The sequence below is a fragment of the Fundulus heteroclitus genome, unplaced genomic scaffold (genome assembly GCF_011125445.2).
Source record: "Fundulus heteroclitus isolate FHET01 unplaced genomic scaffold, MU-UCD_Fhet_4.1 scaffold_54, whole genome shotgun sequence".
Classification (NCBI taxonomy): domain Eukaryota; kingdom Metazoa; phylum Chordata; class Actinopteri; order Cyprinodontiformes; family Fundulidae; genus Fundulus; species Fundulus heteroclitus.
In genome coordinates, this window is record NW_023396967.1 from 1,569,597 (window position 1) to 1,593,096 (window position 23,500).

The 23,500-nt window shown below is 40.1% G+C and overlaps 1 protein-coding gene across 2 annotated transcripts in view; it reads right to left on the reverse strand.

Moving 5' to 3' along the window:
• The window catches only part of LOC105926125 (WAS/WASL-interacting protein family member 1), a 60,462-nt gene extending 38,899 nt beyond the window's left edge, over positions 1–21,563 (reverse strand). For both annotated transcript variants that reach the window (XM_036132774.1, XM_012862339.3), the window contains exon 1: positions 21,215–21,563. The gene's annotated coding sequence lies outside the window, so the exon portion shown is untranslated. The remainder of the gene's footprint in view (positions 1–21,214) is intronic.
• Between the last annotated feature and the right edge of the window lie 1,937 nt (positions 21,564–23,500).

Here is a 23,500-nt window from a genome sequence, read left to right on the forward strand (position 1 = left end):
TGCAGGCAGTAATTGTGCCTGGGCGTAGGTAATGAAATCGGAGAAAATAAATTAGTAAATAAACATTTCCCTTTATAGTCCCACAAAGGGAAAATTTTGTTTCTGCATTTGACCCATCCCTCAGGGAAGCGATTCCCAACCCCAGTCCTTGAGTACCCCTGTCCTGCAGGTTTTAGATGTGTCCAGCTCACCTGATTCAAATAATTGCATGATCTCCTCTGTATGCCATGAAGTGCTGCAGAAGCCTCCTAATCCTCCATTCAGTTAACTCAGATGTGTGGCAGCAAAGAAATACCTAAAATATGCAGGGCAGGCATACTTGCGGACCACGGTTGGGAACCACTGCTTTAGGGAGTAGTGTGCAGCTGACACTGAGTGGCACATTGGGGAGAAAAGTTAGTTATAAAAGGTAATTCTAACAAGAGGGTGACTGCATTTTTAAATATGTCCGGTTAGTTTGGGTACCTATTTTCCCTCAATTAATTAAAATATTTAAAAACAGCATTTTGTACAGCTACCAAAATTATTCATGATTCTGGCAGATTTATGATTATAGCAATCCTTTCATTTTACCAACATTCTTCTTCTGACTAGAAATAATCTAAATATTCTAGAGACACTCAGCCAGAGACCTAACTTGAATTCAATTGAAAATCTATGAAAGGAGCTAATAATTAGGTTAATGTAAAAAAAAGTTAGAGGGCTCAAAAATATATTTAATACTTACACAGGCATTCCTCTGATTAAGTAGAAGGTATTTCCGACATAAATACATTTTAAATTTTGTAACAAATTGTAAATGAAACAGAAAATTTTTATTTTGTTATTATTTGGTATTATTGTTATTTTGCTTCCAAAGATGAAACCCCTTATAGATTCTACTATTTTTAGCAATCCAACAACCCTTTTGGTTATATGCAAATAATTTTAAAACTAACTCTGCCAGGAGTATGAATCATTTTTGTCCTTACCTGTAGGACTGCACAATATTTGTTTGATCTCAGAATTCATTTCATCATCTGAAACATGTGTCAACATAAAAATAAAATAGAACAAATCTGTGAGAGAAAAAAAAACTTTTTCACAGCTTTGTAGGTCTAAATCTATAAAACATTAGGGCAAGTCTAATAAGGGCTAAGATTAGCCTCACTGTTGAAATTAGGTCTATTGCATCAGTGATTTTTAAAGTAAACTTCAGAAATACTGACCTCTGCAGGACACAGCAGCTGGGCTCAGCCTAGAGCATAAGTCAAGATTAAAGCGCTTCAACATAGGTTCAACCAGCCCTACATCTTGAAGCTAATGAAACAGCGACCATACTATCAACCCAATAATTTGTATGTGTGCCAGGTGTTAGCAGGGTTGCACAGGGGAACACAGCAACAAACAGAACACTGTCTTTTTGGAGGAAGAAACAACACAAGGGAAATCCACACGTGTACGGGGAGAACATGCAAACTACATGCATCCCCTGGGCGACATCTAAACCAGAAAGGAAACTGTGCCACCGTGCAACCCAAACTCGCTCTATGGCTTCGGCAGCAAGAGAAAGACGAGGCAAAAAAGACGCTGGCTGAGGCGATAAGATGTGTGTATTTATTCCCATACCATAATGATTATGTGGCACACCGAATGTTGGGTCTATCGGCAGACACTCACTTAGCCACAGACCGTTAGACAGCGGAGAGTAAAGGCCGAGGTTCAGCGTTAAGTTCACAGCTGCTGAGTGCTGGCCCTGGAGCCAATTTATCACCCCTGACACCATATGGAGCTCAAGAAAAGTCCTGAGCAAACACATTGCATAAACATGGCCTTTAGGCAGAGACATTATGTCAACATATGCACATACATATTGCCCATGCAAAGCCAAACAAACAAAAAGTAGAGACAGTGACATGCTCACAGAATAAATCTAGACACAACATTGTCTACATAATTTAGGCATTCTCTGCACTGTCTTACAGACAAAAGAACATAAAAAAAATCCCCGTACAAGACCAACACAAAGCTCTTTAATATAGTGGTTCTGTAGCTCGCCCTGTGCTGCTGCCCCTATTTCCCTGAGGACAACTTTTGCAAGCCAATTGGTGCCGTTACACGTGTTGACAGTTCCGTGCAACCGTTTACGGCAGCGCACCCGTCCAGCACGTAACGCAGAGATTTTCAGGTTCAGCCATTTTACGGTAATAAACAGCTAAATCCAAAACCACGCAGACGGACTCAATTCACAGCGTTTTCCACCCACTTGCGCACTTTAATCTTTGGGGCCAGCAGTATCTGTGAGTGATTTATTCAGAACCAATCCCTGCGGGGTCTTAGAGGATCGAGCCGATGCTCCACATGATCACACCACCCGCTTTCTGTGTCAGCGAATTACAAACCCGGCCCCCCCTGGCTGAAATTTGACTGGCCCGCACACGTCTGTTTGCGAGTAGCCTAATGAGGGACAGAGTGAGAGATGGATGTTGACTTATGAGGAGAGAGGGGGAGACATAGGAAGAACAAACTGGCACTGTGATGAGTGGATACTGTAAGTCAGCACCCTGTCTGCTGAACACACCCCCGTGGTTTAGGGTGAGTCACTCTCTGCACTTGCAAGCATGCATCCATTCTGGAGTCGCTCTAGACATGCGGTGGAACTTGTTCTGCTCGAGTATTCATGATTCCCCTCATATTATGTTGGTGAAGTTTGTTTCGGAGGAATTTTAACTGCAGACCAAGATGTGTGGTGCATTTGTATTCAGCCACTTTGAGAGAATCTTTTTGTTAGAACCACCTTTAGCTGCAATTACAACTATAAGTCTTCTGGGGTATGTCTCTACCAGCACATCTACATGCTAAAATCTTTGAACAATCTTTTTTTCAAAATAGCTCGAACTCAGTCAGATTGGATTGAGAGTGTCTGTAAATCACATTTTTAAGTCTTTCCACAGATTATTGGTTGGATTTAAATCAGGACTTTGACTGGACCATTCCAACGTGCTCATGCTTTGATCTCAGCCATTCCATTGTAGCCCTGCCAGCAGGTAAAACCACCAGTGCAGTCTAAAGTATCTCTAAGCCTCCTACTCGTTTTCTGCAATGACGGTCCAGTATTTGGCTCGATGCATCGCCCCATCAACTCTGACTAGCTTCCCAGTATCTGCTGAAGAAAAGCACTCCCAGATCACGATGCTCTCACAATCATGTTTTACCATGGCAATGGTGTGTTCTGGGTGATGTTCAGTGTTAGTTTTCTGCCACAAGTTATTGTGCATTGTGGGCCAAAGAGTTCAATTTTGGTCTCATTTGACCAAAGCATGTTCTTTTACATGTTTACAGTAAACATGTACAGTAAACCCTAAATGAGTTATGGCAAACTATCAATCGGTATTAGAGTAAAAGGGGCAAAATGCAAATGCATGCTGCATTTCTCAATTGTTTATTTGTAATATACTAGAAAAAGTACATTTTCTTTTTCTCCCACATACACAATAATGCACTAGGTTTTGTTGATTCATACCATAACATCTTAAAAAACACTTTTCCTGAAGTTTTTGGTGGTGGTACGAATACTTTTGCAAGCCACTTACACATTTTGTAACACCCAGTGCAAGCGAAACAGACTTCAAACGCTCAGCAAAAAACTAAGCTCTGACACAACAAAGTCAAAGCGCGACACACCCTCAACCGCCACACTAGCATCCTCCATTCACCGCCTTGTTCTTAGCATCATCCAGATGGCTGTGTCTAATTCCACTGGATGCTCTATTTCCATTTGAAAGGTGGTTAGCGCCCATTGAGCAACGTTATCACGGCTGTGCAGACACAGAGAGCCTCCGCTGCTCCTCCCCGGCTGAAGACGGAGGAGCCATCGATTTGATTCAGTCTTAAAAGCCAGGTCAGCCTCGACAATGGCGGCCAGTGGAAAAACCATTACCCCTGGTGAATTCTGAAACGTTAACCTACATACATGTTTCCCCATCACTCTCCTGCCTCCTCTGACTATCCTACACAACAGCGCAGATGGAGAAGGCTCTGTGGGCTGCTTGTCAATGGACTCTGAAGGCTCTTCTCTTGGTGAGTCACGCTGCCTTTCTTTACACTCGTTGTCCAAGGCCACCTACCATACACCTCCACTCCCGCACAGCTGCTGCCAGGTTACTACGCCTTCTCATCCACTCACACTGTCAGAAACTGCAGAAAAGTCACAGATAACAAATCTCTGCGAGTTGAATAGCTTGTTGCTATAGTAAAAATGACATTAGCTGCAGCTGCTTGGAGCTGTAACCCACAACTGTTCGTTGGGATATCATTATGTCTTGTCAGTTGTCTCTGTCAGTACTGTTAAGAATGAAATACTCTTGTCAAGGCAATTCATGTTTGCTCATTATACCTCACCAGTTTTGATCAAACAGTCACCAAGCAAAGATAAGATAACCTTGAAGTTATCTCCATGTGAACCGAAAGGCAGGCACACTGTCAAACCAGAGTTCCAGTATGATTAACGTCTGCTTTTTGTTAATATTAAGCTTTCTCAGACGACTACACTGACGATGCAAGAAAAGCGGGCCTTTGTGTTGCAACAGCAGTAAGTCATCTAGCTTAATTAATTCATTAATTATTAATCATTGGCTTGAAACGCCATCACCTGAATGTAAATATAACTGCTAGGAGGAACAAAACAAGCCAAAGTGCAAAGCCCGGCCGCCTTTTATTCAAACATCTCCTTACTAACAACTCAGAGCAGGTCAAAGCCATAACAAACACATAAGAACTTAGGAAGTTGATGTGAAAGCATTATTTTCTGATGGTATTGTGTTTTCAAAAGCAAATGAAATGAAAGGCAGAAACAGAAAAATGTGATTGGGGCGAAAAAGAAGTCATTATCTTGTATACGTTTTCCCCTCTTGAATGAAACTACTTTAAATCCATGGTGAGAAATGAGATCGTTGTGCACCATTACACCCCAGCTGGCCCACCAGCCAACTATACAACTGTGCAACTTTTTGGGTTTGCCTCGGTGTACAAATTGGGGGTGTATGTGCTGCTTTAGCGTATAAATACTTAACCTATTCATGCCAATGACAAAATGAAACCCAAGGTGCTAAAGCAGAGGTGTCTAAACTTTTGTGCAAAGTTCAAAGCATGTGTGGGCCTCAAAAATGTGACTTTCATGATTTAAAATGCAAATTTTGTAATATAAATATATACACAAATATTATTTTCAGCATTGCGTCCTGTGGAGTTTACACTTGCTACATATTATTGTTTGTTTGTGAGAAAAAAAATCCTTTGGTCATTGTTCACCAACAAGAACAGAATATTGCCCATTCTTAAAAAAAATGTTCATTAAACCCAGCTACTTTTGAGTTAAAAATATATTAAAAACTTGGTTAATATAAGGCAAATACTTTGTGCTATGATATCTAAAATATTCCATCGAAAGAAGGTTTTAATTTGTCAGTCAAAATCTTGCTTCAACCACATGAACATCTTGTGCCCTTGGGCCACACCTTTGACACCCCTGCTCTGCAGAGCAGAGACAATAGAAATCTGTCAATGTTAATGCATTTCTCTATGAAATTCTGCCAACGTTTCATTACATACAGGTAGAGAAATGGACTGCCCTTCAAAAAGTTGATCCTTTATTGCCTTATTATAGATCGTTGCCTTAGAAATGAACAGTTAAACCACTGATCACAATTACGCTCACGAAAAAACAACAAAGCAACAGGGTTTTCAACTTTATTAGCGAGTCAATGTGTCCCTGTTGGTCCTGTGATGGAATGGTGGCCTGTCCAGGGTGTACTCCACCTCAGTCAAAGCTAGGTTAGGCTCAAACTTACGACATAAGAAAGGTAGGAAGGTATTAGGTTTTAAGAATATGAGTGTAGATTTGCTAATTGCGGGCTGCCCCTTCCTTCTCCAAACAAAGTCGGCATGTTTTTATTTGTGTTTGTCCTCCAGTAAATTAGACTAAAAATGATGTTGTACAGATAAAGTTTCCAATTATCTTTGACGTCTGACCTGCCAGCTTCTGTTTTTGACACATTAGGAATTACTAATTTCCTTTCATAGGACAATGGAAGGCATATCAAGATCAAAGCAGATGATGTCTCTACCCTGTATGTGATTTGCATTAATGTTAAAGAGTGAGTTCTACTTTTGATGCATTTAATAAATAGAAAAAAAGTCTGATGTTTCTCTATAATAAGCATATCACCGTTGAAAGACAATGAAAAGTATATTGTCTAACTCTAGCTGGAAAAACGGGAGCATCACGAGCAGAAATCAAGCTCAAAGCACACCCTAACATTTAATTTACACCTGGATCTGTAACAACTGCCAGAGCCGACAAACCAAATGTATGCCATTCTTTTGATCGAGGGCCGCACAAAATCATTCCTAGGGCTGCAAACGGCCCCTAGGCTGCGCTTTGGACACCCTTTACTTGTTTTAAACCATCACAACAACAGTACTGATTAAAAAGAATCCCGTGTGTGATTACAATGTGCAAACACTACATTATAAATCATATTATAGAGACATCAGCGCTCAGCATGGAGGGAGTTAATGAAATGAGTAGTGATTTCAGATTGCCTGACCCGTTGGTCTTATAGATTTGATGATTTACATATTTTTGAGTGTCAGTGGGGTCAATAAAGTTCAGGCGGCCTGCTAATTTAATTAGTGCACAGTTTGGTTAATTGGTTTGGCAAAACATCCCCAACAGTGACCACAGACTCAGCTTTCTTTTGTTTTGTGGAGTAAAAGAAGGGAAAGTGTGTGTTTTGGGATGTTTTTTTTTTTCATTAAACGAGTGGAAGCCTATACTGTCAAAACACACAAGCAGATGCACAAATAGGTTGGCTTGCACAGGGACTAAGTGAATCAGATCAGCGAAGACAGAGGTGTGCAGATTGCCTATCAAATTAAGGGCAAAAAGCGATTATGGCTTTTACAAAAACACCAATCTGCTTTCATGAGCGCTCATGAAAAGAAGGGAGAAAAAAAAGACAGAAATCGCTTGGGACTGCAGCTCTCTTTTATGTCGAGGTGAATACATAAATAACAAAATTAAATCAAAAATAGCCTAAAAATAGGCCCTTCGCTCACTAATATTCTTGTACAAAAGCAGAGGATGCTGCATGTTCAAAGTTTTTTTTTTTTTCATGCTACCTGTCTTCGTATTTATAGTGTAAATAGGAATATTTGACAACATCTGTATGCACATTTTTTATTGTATGTGCCAAGATAAAAACAATTATTACATGCAGCGGATGAACAATGCAATGTGGAAAAGCAGTAGTCTGTAAAATGGTTGTTATCTGTCAGGCTTTTGATGTGCAGCTTGCTTCCGCAGCTATACCCCATTATCTGATGGTGGCTTTGAGCAACCTGCAAGGTGTTGGGTGGGGTGGCAGGGGTGGGGGGGGGGGTTTCAGGGCTCTAAAGCAAGACATTTTCAAGGTTTTCAGACACCCAGCAATCTCAACTCCGGTTGTGTCACATCGCTTCCTTGCTCAACACATTCTGCTGCCTCTTAAAATAGCTCAGGGTTTCTCTGACACCAGGCTCTTGACTTAACACAAAGATACACGGAGAGCATGGGTGCGGAAGGAGAGAGAGAGAGAGCGACGAAAAAGAGACTATACGTCAGTGCAAGCAAACCACAACACGCACACAAACCAGCTGCAAGATGTGGAGAAGATTGGTTATGATTCTATGGTGCCTTGCAGACATATTCGTGTGAAAATGGAAAGCGTATGGGACGACTGCAAATATACAGAGACATGGCCATTCACACAAAAGTACAAGGAGAGCATTCTTGAAAGAAGCAGCCAAGACATCCACCAAAAAAACCTGGAGGAGCTGCATAAATCCACAGCTCGGGTAGGAGAATTTGTAATCAGGACAACAATTAGTCAGGAACTCTACAAATCTGGCAAGAAGAAAACCGTCGCTGAAAGAAAGCCTTGAATACGCCTGCTTGCAGTTTGCCAAAACCCCATGTAGGGGAGACAACAAACATGCGGATGAAGGCGCTCTGTTTCGACGAGACAAAAAAATAAACCCAATGCAAAACCCTCTGTGTGGCTCAATGCACCAAAACACACCATTCCCAGGGTTAAACATGTCTTGCTTTTGCAGGACAGGAAAGCTGGTTAGTGTTGATAGGAGGGAGGATGGAGCTAAACACTTACCAATTCAGGTAGAGAGTCTTACTGAGTCACAAGTTCTCATTTTCAAGAGAGACCTGTCGAAGAATATTCATTTGTTAGAATGACCCAGTCAAAGTCTAGACCTAAATCCGATTAAGAATCTGTACAAAACCTGATAATTACTGTTCAAAGATTCTCCTCTATGTGCTTGACTAATTGAGCTGTTTGGCAAAGAAGAATTGACGAAAAATAATAACTCTCTACTATATTCCCAATCTCTCTTAATGAACTGAATAAACCCTTCTGTTGTTTTTGTTTTGTTACTGCTGTAAATGATTCTTTAAAGCTGAACCCAGCCTCTGGAGTAGAGTTCAGATGATGTGATATCTCTTTCCACGAGCTCCTCTTATTAAGGAGCACCACTAAAAGCCAGAGGATTCTCTTACTAAACCAATCAATACGGGATCTGCCTTGCCGTCATCCCCTGAGCCCTCGACTCCACCCTTCATTCTTCCTCTAACTTTCTCTGTCCCCACAGGCTCTCTCATTCATGGCAAGCTCAGTTTGAGGCAGAGACTTTTTTTTTTTCATCAAAAAAAGCCTAAGACAGATCTGATTCCCAAACGCCTCGCCATCTCAGGGACCCCAGGAGTTGAAACTGGTGAGACGAGTCCTCTGAGGGTGCAGAGCAAAGGAGCGAACTCTGTGATAATGAATAAATAAAGGGAGCATTCAGCATGACTGCCCCACTGTCATCTTTGAGTGCAGAAGCTGATCCTGCATCAGCGACACCTGTGTGACTGCCAGAGGAATCGATACGCAGTTACAGTTGCAAAGTTGAACTCGACAACCAGCTTTTGTGCCTTTGACAGGAAGAGGACCCTATAAGTGCAGAAATGATTGGACAAGATGCTCCGAAATGTGCAGAGCCACACGCCTGTGATGCAATATTAATTTATTGTCAGAATGTGTCCCAAATTTACCTAGCGTCACTGCACTTTCGTTTTCAAATAAGCACATGTGGCACATACACAAACACAACCAAATTGTCGCAGTCTGTATTCATGATTTATAGCTTGGTTAGGGTTAACATCTTTCGACTGGATGACATGATCCCATGTGTAAGCTCTGTGCATTAAATCATCCAAATTCATCAATGCCTGTACAATCACACACATCCATATGACATTTGCAATTGCGTGACAAACAGCACCAATCTGACAATCAACAACGAGCTTAACCATGGTGACCCATGCAGGAATATTGGAGAAAGCAATTTTCGCACATTTTGCACATGACTGCTGCCATCTATGGTGCACCCAACCACCCAAATGAAATGCATCAGCAGCATAATAAAGAAAAACATGGCTGTTATTTCCACCAGTGTAAGACTTTTACTTTTTTTATTTGACTACTTGGAAGTGATACAGGTGCTTGTCTTTAAAGGCACAGTGTGTAACTAATTTGGCTTATTAGTAGCAAAAATCACATATTGCTTTCATAAATACATACACTGCCAAAGACAATCGCATCAAAAATGAAAGCATACTCATAGTTTAGAATGTGTAGTTTATTAATACATAGTGTGAGGTGCACCAAATGGAGGATGCCATGTTGCATTGCCATTTCTGATTACAATAGCTGAAAAGGGACAAACGTGTTAGCCTTTTGCGTTTTATCTGTATATGAAGACATTTTGTTGGTGAGTATAAAACAAGCAAAGACAACTGTAGATCATTCTCCTTGCCGTTTTCAGTTGAAATGGAGGACCATCCATACTCTTTGCCCAGCTAGATGGTAGAGAATGTAACCAAGAATAGAAAAAGATGTGATAACCAGGAGAAAACAAGAGGCTACATGGCGTAGCTGTTACCAAGTGGAGACAATTCATGAGGGAACGGGTCTTCAAAACAGATCCGGAGGTTACAGGCGTTATGCTGGAAAGGTAAGTTAATTCAATATGACAGTGAAGTTTATTTTGGCTTTGTGTTAGAAACAGGGCGGCGTAGTCCAACTACTCTGTCCTCACGGCAGAGACGGCTAGTTTGTTTGTTAGCCAACAATAAACGAGCTTCATTGCAACAGTTATCGCCAGCAGGGGACCGTACGCTTCTGTCAGCCATATTTTTCTGAGAGATTTCCCACGTGTTTCATCGTTTATTTTGACATTTTTGAACTTGTGCAGGATGTTGACATTGTCACATCTACTACACTCCGCAGCTTCTGTGGCAGTTATTGTGCTGTTAACGGCGAGGCGCCAGGGCGCACTTCTCTGTCGTTTGTAAATAATTTAGCGCACCACTACATGGGAGTAAATCTTACACACTGGGGCTAGTATGAAAACCTATAACTGGTCTGCAAGCAACCCAACAGTAAGCATATATTTAACAAGTATCTAGCCTTTACCTAAAATTATAAAACTGTCACTGTCAAATAACCTCAGCTTCTATTTCTTGGTAGGTTTAGATCCAACCCAACGTGTAGAACTGCAAAACAATAAAATCTGTTAGGAGCAGAAATGTAAAAAACATAAATAAAATAAATAAAAAAGGTGCTGTAACATGGTTGTATAAGTTTGCTAACCCTTACACTGATACGTTTGTGAGGAACCTTCTGAGTTATATTCAACATTGAGTCCTGTTGAGTTCACACCTGCCATCAATCATGATGAATATGAATGAACTGTAACAAAGATCAGCTGTCCAAGTAGGACTTTCTATATACTCTACATTTACATTCTTTAACTTAAAGCAGGGGTGTCCAAACTTTTTGCCACGTGGGCCAAAGTTCTCAAGTCAAAAGTACTCGAGGGCCAAAAAATGGATAATAACGATAAAAATAACCCAAAAATTATGTTAATTTTGTTACCTGCTTTACAAAATGTGATAATTTTAATTAAACAAATTATTCAGATTTTCTGAAGGAAAAGGATGTTAAATCCCAGTGGATCCAAAGTTTCCAAACGTGTTTTACACATTTGCTTTAAAAGACGGTCACCCAGTTCGCAAATTATGTTAGACTCGATTGAAAAGAAAAACTGAATTATCTTTGGTCTAGCAATATGAGAACAGGATATAGGCTGGTATTTCTTTCAAAACACTTGCTCTAGTTAGCTAATTTTAATAAATGATTTGAAAAAAAACAGCTTTTAATTCACAAAAGTTTGCATTTCAGTTAAAGTCCTCAGACGGATATGGTTGTATATTTACTATGAAATTAAATAGTATGTAAAAAGTCACAGTTTTCAGAGAGGTATGAACAGATCAAAAGAACATGATCAAAGAAAAGTATGAGTCATGGGAAGGAAACCTAAAAATCTACAGCATTGTACTATATAGTATGCCATGGCCCGCTGAAACAGTCATCAATAATTGGAGAAAATTGAGGACAGCATAGACATGACAAATGATGAAAGCGGAAAGCAACACTGAAGGACCAAAAGGAATTTCAAACAAGGACTGGTTCTGTTCTACGCATTTTAACCATATACTGCATTCTCTATATATCTAGACTAAGGAATCGGGCTGCAAGATAAAAGCCATTTCTTCCAAAAAACAAAGGACAACACAGGCAGATCTGGCTAAATATTCTCTCTAAAACCTGTAACATTTGTCCAAAGCCACAGAACAATAAATTTATGAGAGGAAAATGTAACTTGAGTGTGGTCTAGCCATGCCCTGCAATAGACTGGTGACCTGTCTACCCCACAAGGGGTAGACGTGTTAGAAAATGGATGGATGGTCTAGCCATGATCCAGTGCTAAATTTGACAAAACATCTGTGGGATCACCTTTAAAGGGCTATGATAACGCCCTTTTAAGGGCTCGCAATATCATGGATTGGCAGAAATTTTGCAGAATAAAGTAGGAAAATACTACTCAATCAAGTCAATATGTATTAAAGTTTTGTTTCCTTCATAGCCACATTACACTGTTGCCATATGTTAAGGCTCCGTATTTCTTTCTTTCTTATTTTTTTTAAGTGTAAAGTGACGCTGAAAGAGCATATTAGACAGGTTTGTAACATGCATCCTTGTCTTGAAGCAAGAGCATGCTTTTTTCATTAGTTTGTTGTTGTTTTTTTGTTATTTTTTTTGGTTATCTTTTTGAGGAGAATGCGGATGTGACATAAAGGATAAAAAAAGAAGCAGCAATTGAGAGGAGCATCCCATCCCTGCTAATGAGATCCCGAAGGTTTGCTCTGATTGTGCAGATTACACTGTTTTGGGGAGAAATACTTCTCCGCCCACAATGAGCGACAAACTTTGACTTGAAGTAATAAAAAGCTGAAAAAAAACGTATACACTGGCAGAGCTGTGGCTGAGAGGATCTTTTCAAGCATGGCCCTGAACACTGAATGGAGCAAATTCAGCAACGAAACCAAGAGTGACGTGAACAGAGTGTCATGGATTCACAGAACTGAGGTCAAGGCAAGTCAAATATCCTAAGGCTGAAATATACAGAATAGAGTTCCTTAAAATAGAGATTTTGTACAGTATATCCTGCAGAAGGAGGAAAATGTCAGAAATGATAACCAAGATTCTGCTCAGTATGAGGAAAGAAATGCCCTGATTCACATGTAGAAATGCAACTGCATTTTGAGTTTAACTTTTTGGACATATTAAACCCCCCACTCCATTTTTAACCACTATGATACAAATATATTTTCAATGGATAGCTAAGAATTACATTTTCCTAACAATAAGATTATTTAATAAATAACGGCAAAAGGACCATCTTTATCAAACGTAGCCATGTTTAAATATTTTATTACTCAGACACATGGTATCACAGGTTATTCTGAACTATTCACTCAGATGTACACTAAAGAAACACTTAAAACTTTCTGAAATCTTATCCGTATTTATTTAAAAAAATCAACAATCTATGTGCAGGGAGGAAATGAGGAGCTATTGTACAACAATGTGTGGACCAAGGTCTGGTATCAGGGTAAGGCAGGGCAAGTTCATTTATAAAGCACTTTTCAGTAATAAGATGATCCAAAGTGCTCTACATGAACAGAAATAACATTACAGAGGGAAATATTACATAGGAAAAGAAAAACATTACATTAACAAAGGAATAAGCCAAGTAAATCCTTGACTAGACTTCTTTCATAGATTATCAAATATACATAAAGCATAAAATCAAAGTACTTTATTGTTTCAATTCATAATAAAAAATAAACTAGTTAAATACTTGTGGGTTTCTGATCTGAAGTAATTTTGTCCAACTTTTTTAAAACTGCAACTATAATAATTTATTTTGTTTTATTGTTTCACTGGAACAAGCTTCATCACTAACATGCTAAAGCTTAATTGTTTCTATTCATATATTACCCAACTGTTAATGTAGATCATGTGTATGCTAATGTGTCTGTGAACTATGGCAGATAGCTCTAACAGCCAAAGTCATTTAAAGTGGTGGAACGTTATCAAGCAGTTCAGTAAGACTCTGTTTCAGATCACAGATGTCACAGAGCATCTTGTTTACATAACATACAGCAGAAAATAAGATATTCAGCCTTTCAAGGCCAAACGGGGAAGCTAGATTCTGATAACAGCAGCTTATACCAAAGTCATTAATTAAATTAGAGAAAGTTTAGTTTTTCAGAACATCCACCCTCACCAAATTATGCACACTGCTGCTCAGCTTGCTGATAGAAGGCCCTGACATTTTTCTCATATTCACAATAAAAACAATTTTTTGGTCTTTATTGTGAACTGTTTGGCAAATATTTCTGGCCATCAGAAACATGAGCGTGCGTGTTGTGTAAAACTAAAGAAACACCATGAGTTCTTTACGTACTGTTTTAGACATATAGTTGACCCGACTAATTAACCAGCTGATATAAGCATGTTAAACACCCAAAATTACTGTATAAAGAGTAGCAAAAAGTATTATATTCACCACATCAAGAAAACACTGTGGATTTTTAAGACATAGTTTTGCAATGATCTATGTATGAACCCCCAAATTAATAATGAATAAATGTCATGGTTATAATTTTTAAAAGTAAGAAATTTTTATTCAGCTATTACTGCTGTTACTATTATAAATATTAATATTATTACAAATCTCACTGTGTATTGACAAACATTGGAAAATTATGAGTGCAACTACCAATGCTTGCCTATATTGGCATGCAAATATGAAAAGCACTGTACTATAATAAATATATTGGATGATCCTATTTTCTATGAAAATAAAATATAATTGAGTTAATATCTACGAGGCTAGAAATGGTGGTGGTGGTGAGGGGGGGGGGGGGGGGGGGTGTTTAGAAATAAATATAGATGTTCACCCGTTCCTTTGAACATGTAAATATTTTTGTACTTTACTGTTGTTTTTTAGTTATTTTTTTGTAACTTTACTATTCCTTTTGATATATGTTCAGTAAAATAAAAATTCCAATAACTGATGTCTAGAGATATTTTAGGAGCAACATGAATAATTGTTGTTCCTGTTTTAAATAAGCTGAATTTAATTTTATATATTTTGCTTAAAATGTTTGTGCTAATACCATAAAACTGTGGCATGGTATTAAGGTTATCGTACAGTTAGTACACATGGGACACAAGTAGCACTTTCAGGGTGGTGTTCTGTGGTAAGAAAAGTCTGTTTAGGCCACCAGATATTCACTACTGTTAACATATTTTAAAACGTTTTTTGAACATCGGTTTCAACAAGCTAATAAATCCAAAGAAAGTTAAAATGTATAAATGCACGTTATATTAAACTCTGAAACTGAACACACCAAGAAAAGGGGCCAACTCTCCACAGAAAAATATTCTAATAGTCTAAAATAAAGTGAAATCATGGTTGCAACTTTTCTGCCTGATTGTAAACAATTCCCCAATGTACAATAGTTGTCTATTTTATGAAAGTCAAGATGCCTGGTGAGCAGCAGTAAGGTTTAAACACCAGCAGCTGGTTTAAGCTTCAATGGAGGGAAATTGAACCTCTTAGGCTGCATGACAGGTGGATAAATGGAAGCTGAAGATGTACAGCAGCATCTGTGCCGCCTTAGAAACAGCAACAAGGTTCTGAGAAAGCGTTATTTAATGTTTCTGCATTACGAGCGCATTGCAAATTAAGAAAAAGGGGTGGGGGAGATAACAGCATAACTATGTAAATCATTGCTTCCTCTTTGCTTTATTTACTCAACTGGCTTCTGTATGGAGTTGTGTTCAGAGTCGTTTTGCTGAAACGCTGCTCAGACACCAATCAATAGTTATGAATTACAGTGCTCCCGCTTTTATGGCAGCCGATTGCCACTCTGAGCCTGAAATGCATTTAGCTCAGATCGAGACAGATACTGCACTGCCACCAGAACTCTACAATTACAAAGCTCAACAGCTATCGCAGTGAAAAGCTTGAGTTTTCACAATGTTTACATGTTGAACAAACAAGAAGAGTCCCCTTTTTCATGTTCCTTCCTTCTGTTTCCACAGAAATTGAATAAGAGTGAGCATTTTAAAGAAAACTAAGAATTTTAGTCTTTAGCCCTTTGGTTACAGATCCATGGCACTAATCCTGGATGGCAGGCCAGTTTGAAGCCCAGCGCTCCCGAGTCCAGGCCAGGGCACATCTGTCCGGCTGACTGGCCAATCTTCATGGCCCTGTGTGTTCGCTGAGCTATCACACGTACGCAAACAGACAGCTGACACGTACACAAGCATGTGCACGGACACACTGCGAGGATTCATGGACCATTTACTCTGTGATCTGCGAAGCTCACATCGCAATTTTGCACCTTTTTACAAATAACCAAAGGCCACGGACAATTGCTGACATTTTCAAAACCCTCAATGTGCTCAGTGTGCACTCCCCCCTTCTCTGTGTGGCGGCAGGATGACAGTCCAGAGATGATATTTTATTTAAAGACAGAATGATAAAATGACTGTGAACGAAACTGGCAGTCAGCATGCAACAAAAGTGTGAGCAGAAGGCACCAATAGTTTTTTTTGGCCACATTAGAGATGAGTATGACGTGAGAAAAGAATGATTGTGTGCCGGGTGGGGATTATCAGCGTGTAGGAGAGAGTTTCCTTGAAAGGAAAGGTACCTCGACAGGCAAAAATGGCTGGTGCATTCTCAGTTTCTGATTGGCTCACAGCCTTTTCGAGAAAGCCAACAGAGTTTCAAGATACATATACATTTTTAAAAGAATTGTATTCATCCTGACGCATTTAGGAAAAACCTAACCTTCACATTTCAGGGCTGTGGATCACCTAGGAAGTACAAACTAAACACACGTCGCACCATTAGAGCAGGGCAGACTGGAACTGGTTGTAATACGTATTGCTCTTGCATCAGTTGTTCATCGTCAAACGCTACTACAATAATAATTATTTTGTTAAATTAAAGCTCAAAGCTTAAATCAGGTATCCTGTTCATCTTTGCAATTAAGTGTAACAAAGAGTAATTGACAATCAAAGGCAATCTGACACCGTGTGACAACCAACTCCATAGCAGGGTGGGCCGTACCTGCCGTTAACAATGGGATTTCAGTAAAAATGGCAAACAACCACCCACATGATTTGGGCTTTCCAGTGAAAAAGTGATTCAGATTAAAGTTGTTACCATCAGCATTATTATAAGAGTATTTTTTTTTTTTTTATGAGTAATACTATGCGAGCGTTAGGGTAATACAAATAACTTCACACTCAGTTTTATGAGTGTTTAACCATTGTAATATTCACAGACTTTTGGGTCAATGTTGACAGAAGTTCCTTATAGTGGGGCAGCAACGAGCAATGTGATAACCAGCAACAGCCAGCCCTACAATCATCTGAGCTGTCTTGATCGAAAAACTTTTTTTTTGTTTGTTTTACTTAAAAGGAAAGTTTGTAGGCTTTGGGGTGATCTGTAGTAACCCAATAGCATATCTCAGTGATTTTCTGAAAAAGCTTAGAAATCCTCATAGAATTAAAAGGCTAACAGCTAGTTAGAGAGCCCCACCCTCCTTGCTTTACGTCAATTTACTTTTTTTAAAACAACTCAAATGATATAAACGTTCCTATGCACAGGATTCAACATTATATTAGCAAATATTAACCATTTATCACTCGACAAACTGTTGCTTTTTTCTCATGTGAACACCTTTAGGATTAGGATGTAAGGTTACGGTGGTTAAGGTTGCCCAGACGAGGGTCAGCCGGGATGATTTCCAAACAACTACATCTGTAAAATGAGCTGTGTTCCAATTGCACACATGGTAGCCTGAGAAGAAAGTGAAGTTGTTTTCAACTCTTTGCGGACAAAAAGCGGATCCAGCTTGATACGGCTCACAGTGTCAACTGTTGCACAACTGTGGATAATTATTATCTGCCGGTACAACATTGTATCCCACAGATATTTTCCGTATGAGTCGTTTTAACTTACTAACAGCAGAGAAAAGGGTTTCCTTTTGGCTAGTTGTCATGTGGCTTTCCGACCCGAAGCAGCATGTGCTGGGCAGTGAACCTTGTTTAATGCAGCGCAGTTTAATGTAGCAGAGCACAAAAATAGTTCAAAATAACGAGTGGATAACGGCTATGATTTATTTTCTAAGACGTAGTGGTATTAGTGATGAGGATGCATTTGTAACCTGTCAAAAATTGTTATTAGATGCTATAACCATGAGTATTGTGAGCCTTAAAAATAACTCAGTTTCCAAACTGAACGGCTGCTCCCTGCTTGGTCAAAAACAGTCTGATAGATGATTTGTGTTAATTTGCCATGTACCATTGTCAAAGTTGTTCAACTTTGATCCCTGCAGAGCGCAGGTTCCACTGAGCCGCATGCACCTCCATGCCGAGGAGGGCACTGCGCACCCCTTCTGCTTTGCTAAGCAGCTCCAAACTGTCGTTGCGTTGCACATGCAACACCAATAACACCAGAGCTGAGAATTTCATCCTTTTTCTGAAACCTCAGGGCGATGTGACGTCTGTCTGTGACAGGTAATATAGCTATTCCTGATATGAACTTCACAGAACCGCGTTTCCAAATATCTGACCTGACTATTTAACCTTGAAAAAAAGAATTACGGGGAAGGATTTATATGTAGTTTGTCCTAGTGGCTAGCGGCTGGAGCCTTCCTTTGTGGAGTTTGCATGTTGTCCCTGTGCCTGCTTGGCTTTTCTCCTCCTGCTCCCAGAGTTTGAAACAAGCTTGTTAGGTTAATTATTTGCTCTAAACGGATGTTTGATGTGATGCTGGCCTTGCAGTGCATTTGTCTCCTGAGACTAACTCCAATTGTCCACAAACCTGAACAGCTTTAGGCCGATACAGAAAGCCCATGAATGAATTACCAATTTACTTTTATAATAATTTTACCACAACTAATTTTTTAGAAGGCTTTCCAGTGGTAGCACTGCTGCCTTGCAGCAAGAACCCCGGCCTGGGCTCTTTCTTCATGGCATTCCCTGTGCATGGATGGGTTCTCTCCTTGTACTCCGACTTCCCCCCACAATCCAAAAACATGACTGTTTGGTTAACTTGTCTCTTTACATTTCCCTTAGATGTAAATGTTTGTGCATGCATGGTTGTTTATCCCGTGTCTCTGTGTTGCCCTGTGATGGATAGCCAACCTGTCCAGGGTGTACCCCACCTCTTACCCAATGATCACTGGTCCCATCCCCCACAACCCTGCACAGAAGAGGGTATAGATAATGGATGGGTGAATTGATAGTTTTTGAAATCCAAATCTGACAGGTTGTCTGCTCTGAGCCCCTTGTGCCCAGAGGGATGCTGTCGGCTTTGCAAGTCAGCCCATTTTCAACAGACGCTCAGTGAATCTGGAGATCTGGTCAGTGCTCAGATGTTGCATGTTTTGATTTTAGCAGTGCCCATGCATCCCAGCATGGGAGGTGATGGGATAAGCAGTCGAGGAAAAAGGGACGGAAAGCACTTCTGCTATTTTAACCCTTGTATCTTATGCAGGTGAATGAAAACAATCCTAGCAAATAGACAATTGGATGCTGGTCAGCATAGACGGAGCGACAAGAGCTTTATGTAATGGGTTGAGCAATTATCTATTAATAGATGGTTTATCATGTCCAGTGGAAAGCATTTAGTTTTTTTATTCTAAACCTCTAAAAAAGTAGTTAAATATCCAAACAAATAATAAAAGTGTGGCATGCATTTTTATCCAGCCCCTTTTTACTGTGATGTCCCTAAATAAAATGAAGTTTAACCAACTTCCTACGGTCACCTGATTAGTAAAAAAAGTTGACTTTAATGTATCTTATTCTCAGTATAAATCCAGCATTTTATGAAGGCTTTGGAGACTACTTAGAGAACTTTAAAGAACAAACAGTGCTATGAAGAATATGGAATATAGGTGGGTCAAGGTAGAAATTGAGGAAAGGTATCAGTAATAAAACAATATTCCAAGCGTTGAACATCTCACAGAGCGCTGTTCAATCTGCAATATCAACCACATAAGTCTGCTTTGATGCAGTAATCAGTAGGATATTATGTTGCAGGTGTCAGGCATTCATGTTCTGCATATGGTTAATGTAGCTGGCCAGTAAGATAGATTGTGTGCATCAGCATGAGATGGAACCAACGGCCTGTTCTATCACCCTCAACTTAAAACCCGACTCAACCTTAAAAAAAGTGGTTATTTGGCTTTGGGGAAAAGAAAAACCCGAGGAACGCTTTAAGCATACTTGACAGGCTTGATGTTTAATACATACCAAAAGGGGGGAATTTAGAAATCCCTCTGAAAAATATGCACCTGTAAAAAGGAGATGGTTTAGTTTTGTCAGTTTGTGGAGAAACCGAGTGGATCGCGTGGGTGGGCTGGCTGCAAACATAATTTCTCAAGAGTCAAACAAGACCCGGAGCTCCTACACAAATTTGAAAAAATAAAATTAAGAAAAATCAAGATCCAAGAGTTAAGCACCTCTCGTCAAAACGTGCTTTATGAGGAGCAGGGAGCAGCCTAATCCCCTTCAGGCAGAACATTTACGCCACATAAGATTAATACATGACGCTTCAGTCTGGAGTGCCAGTGCTGAACTTGATCATGTCAGCTGAAAAGCCTCTCCCATCTAGGAGTGTGGTGTAATTCTGAGCATCGCTCCTCAATAAGGCAGGTGAACGGGCCTCAGGGGTGACCCTACTGCTTAAGTCAACACAATGAGTGTAATGAGGTGAGCTACACACACACATATACACACACATCCACCTAGCAGACAGAGACCTTTGCAGAATAGTAAGTGGATTTTTATTCATCTGCATGCACTTGGCCTCATGTAGAAGTTCCTCTCACACCCACACCCACATACTTAGCAGAACAGCACGCATTGCATGAAGACCCTGTATGAATTTCACCACAAAATATGACAATAATATCACTCAGATCAGCAAAGCAAAAGAAGGAGGACACATTTAAACCCCGTGTTGATACATTTTGTGGGAAGGGGTGGGGGATTATTTAAATAATCCAAAATGCAACTCATAAACGGGGAGAATTTAACACAAACTGCTATTCGAAGCTGCTTCTGCTGTTTGAGACGTGTGCATCATTTCTGTGCACATCACAGCCAGAGTCCATAATTAATCTGCCCGAGTGTGTGAGCTGGACTGGTGCCGTCCTCCTATCAGCGCGGACACCAACCCACGCCCTCCGGGCCATCATTGGATTAATGATGAGTGCCTGTGATAGAGGAAGCCCCTCACAAAGGCTTTATTAATTAGCCACTAAGACCGCTGTGTGCAACACATGTTCACTCTAATCAAAACTTTAAAGAGACACGATCGACCCCGCAATCCCTCCTCCTCCCCCCTCCTGCTGAAGCGCACTGCATGGCGTTCAGCCCCGATGATGTGTGCGCGCATCACCGCGAGTTGCCGGCGTGCGCACGGGCTGAGCGCACTATTTCTTCTAGTTAGCAGCCTGTTTAAGTCGCGGTTGATCTGCTGGACGCGTGCACCTCAAGAGGGCACGCTAATGAATGATCAGACAGGTGGGATCGATGTAGTTGGGAGAATTGACAGGTGTTTTTTAAGGAAACTAAGAGCCCATTCAACTGTCGCGTTAGAGACTCGGATATGAAGAGATGCGCTGGGCGCTACTCACCCGCCCCCGGTGGTATTAGAGCAGCATCCCGGTCTCTCACGGCCAGCTCTTCGGATGAGTTCTCCTGGGACAGCGCGCCTTGATCCTCACTACCATTCTCCGTAACGCTCCTCACAGCCTGCCCTTATTCGTCTCCTCTGCCATTACATTTATTTAAAAAAAGGAAATTAAATAAAACAATAAAACGCTGCATTGCTCGGACCAGCTTTTAATTGTCGTTTGCAGCCGTGCGTCCTCTGCGATCAGGGCTGAGGTGACAGCAGCGGATTTCTATTTGAGGGGATGCTGACGCGCAAGCGGAGGGGCTCGCCTCCTGCCTCTTTCATCTGGCTCCATCAGCTCTCGGTTGGGCAGCACCATGTGACTTACAGCGCCGTCAAGGCGCTTCCAGGAGCGCCATTCATTTCCTGTTGAGACCGTCAAAATAAAAACGCCATCGGGTATTACAGGACCGGTATTACAAGAAGCATGGTTTACAATCTTGCATACATTTGCTCACATTAGTTCACCTTATTGTAATCCTGCCTACTTTTATTCAACACATTTAACTGTTGTAGGTGTTTTACATGCAAACTATCTGATCCCCCAAAAATGATCAAAAAACAACAACAACAAAAAAAAAAAATCCCAAACTGGGGAATTTCTGAAACAACGCTGCAGTTATAATTTTTGATAATGAATAACAGAGATCCATGTCCAAGTCAAAGCAAACATTTATAGTGCCGCTGGTTAGATGTGACATGTTAATTACTTTTATTTGTAATTCAGCACTTAAATGGCTTAACTTCAGTTTGAATGAAGTCTATTAATTCTTAGTCTCTGAAATGATGCTGCAACTTGCACGAGGAAGTAATATTTAAGACTAATTCACCCTTAGACATTCTGACTTTGAAAAGTGGTAAAGTGTAGAAGTGATAATCGACATAAGCAATACCTTTTTTGAAGTCTACTCATAAGACAGTGAAACAGAATGATCGCATTTATATACAGGAAAATTTGTTGATGCCTGTAATGAGGACACACTTCTATTCCTAAAAATGTGGGTTTAATTAGTAAATTATCCCCCCCCCCCCCCTCAAAAAAAGGGTCTTTGAAAGAGGAACTTAAATTTTAGCACTGACATCAATATAAAATAACTGCAAACTGACTGGTTAACAGAACAAACATCTGTTTCAGATTTGAAGGGCAGAACTTCGATGCAGCAGCTTGTTTATCTTTCCATTGATATTCAAGACTTAGTTGTGCTTCGCATAAATTCAAGGTTCCCAATACTAAATGCAGCAAAGGGTCTCCGTTTAAGTAGACTGAATGGCTAATGAAATGCCTGAAAGCACCCGTCATTCTAAGGTTTAAAGTTTGAACGTTTACTTTGAAACATGATTGTAATGGAAGGATTATTACTATCTTTCGTGATACCAACAAATCTGTTAATATATTTTAAAGATATCACCACGTCTTTAAAAAAAAACAACTACCCTTTTTTAAAGTTGTATTTGTTTACTCACATAAAATCCCCCACTACAGGCTTGCTAGCACACATTAGACAGTTGTTTTTTATGAACTCAATGCTCAGGAGAAATAAAACAATGTTTCAATAGGTAACAGATAGATTTGGCCACATCTGTATATATTTACTTTGTGGATTTAATGCGAAATGAATAGATTGACATGTGATTATAGTGCTGTAAGTATGTGGACCATCTTGATTGATCTAATTTTTTGCTGTAAATTCACCAGAAGGCCGCCACAGCTCATGATTGTGCTTTTATTTTGAAGTAGACCTTCTGTATGTCCCCTTTTCTCCAGTTTCTGTTTCCATTGGCTGACGCACAGTTCAATCTGAGAACGACCTCAGAAAGAAGGCCCCCAAGTGGCAAACATCAGAATAACACCAGATGTTAAAAGGATTCCACCAATATTTCCTCACCAAAGAACAATCCAGTCATAAATTATTGACAGCCTCCTCATATCATCCTTTGTATTTATTCTTCGTCAACCCCAGGACGTTGGTGGAACAAAAAAGAAAAATCAGAACAGAATTTGCCTGCTTGTTATACCCAGTGGCACATGTATGATATTAAAGTTTCATAAGATGGACCTAAATAAAGAAAGCATTCGTGTGCTTCTTCGACAAGCAGAGAAGGCAACAATCTGGAGCCAAGTCAGCAAGTTTGTGCTAATACTGATGTCCTGAACGCTGACGAGAGCAGCTTGCTTTTCATTCTGATTTACTTATAAAGCAGACTTCAGCCAATAAAGAAAATGACCTGTTTCTGTCACCCAAAG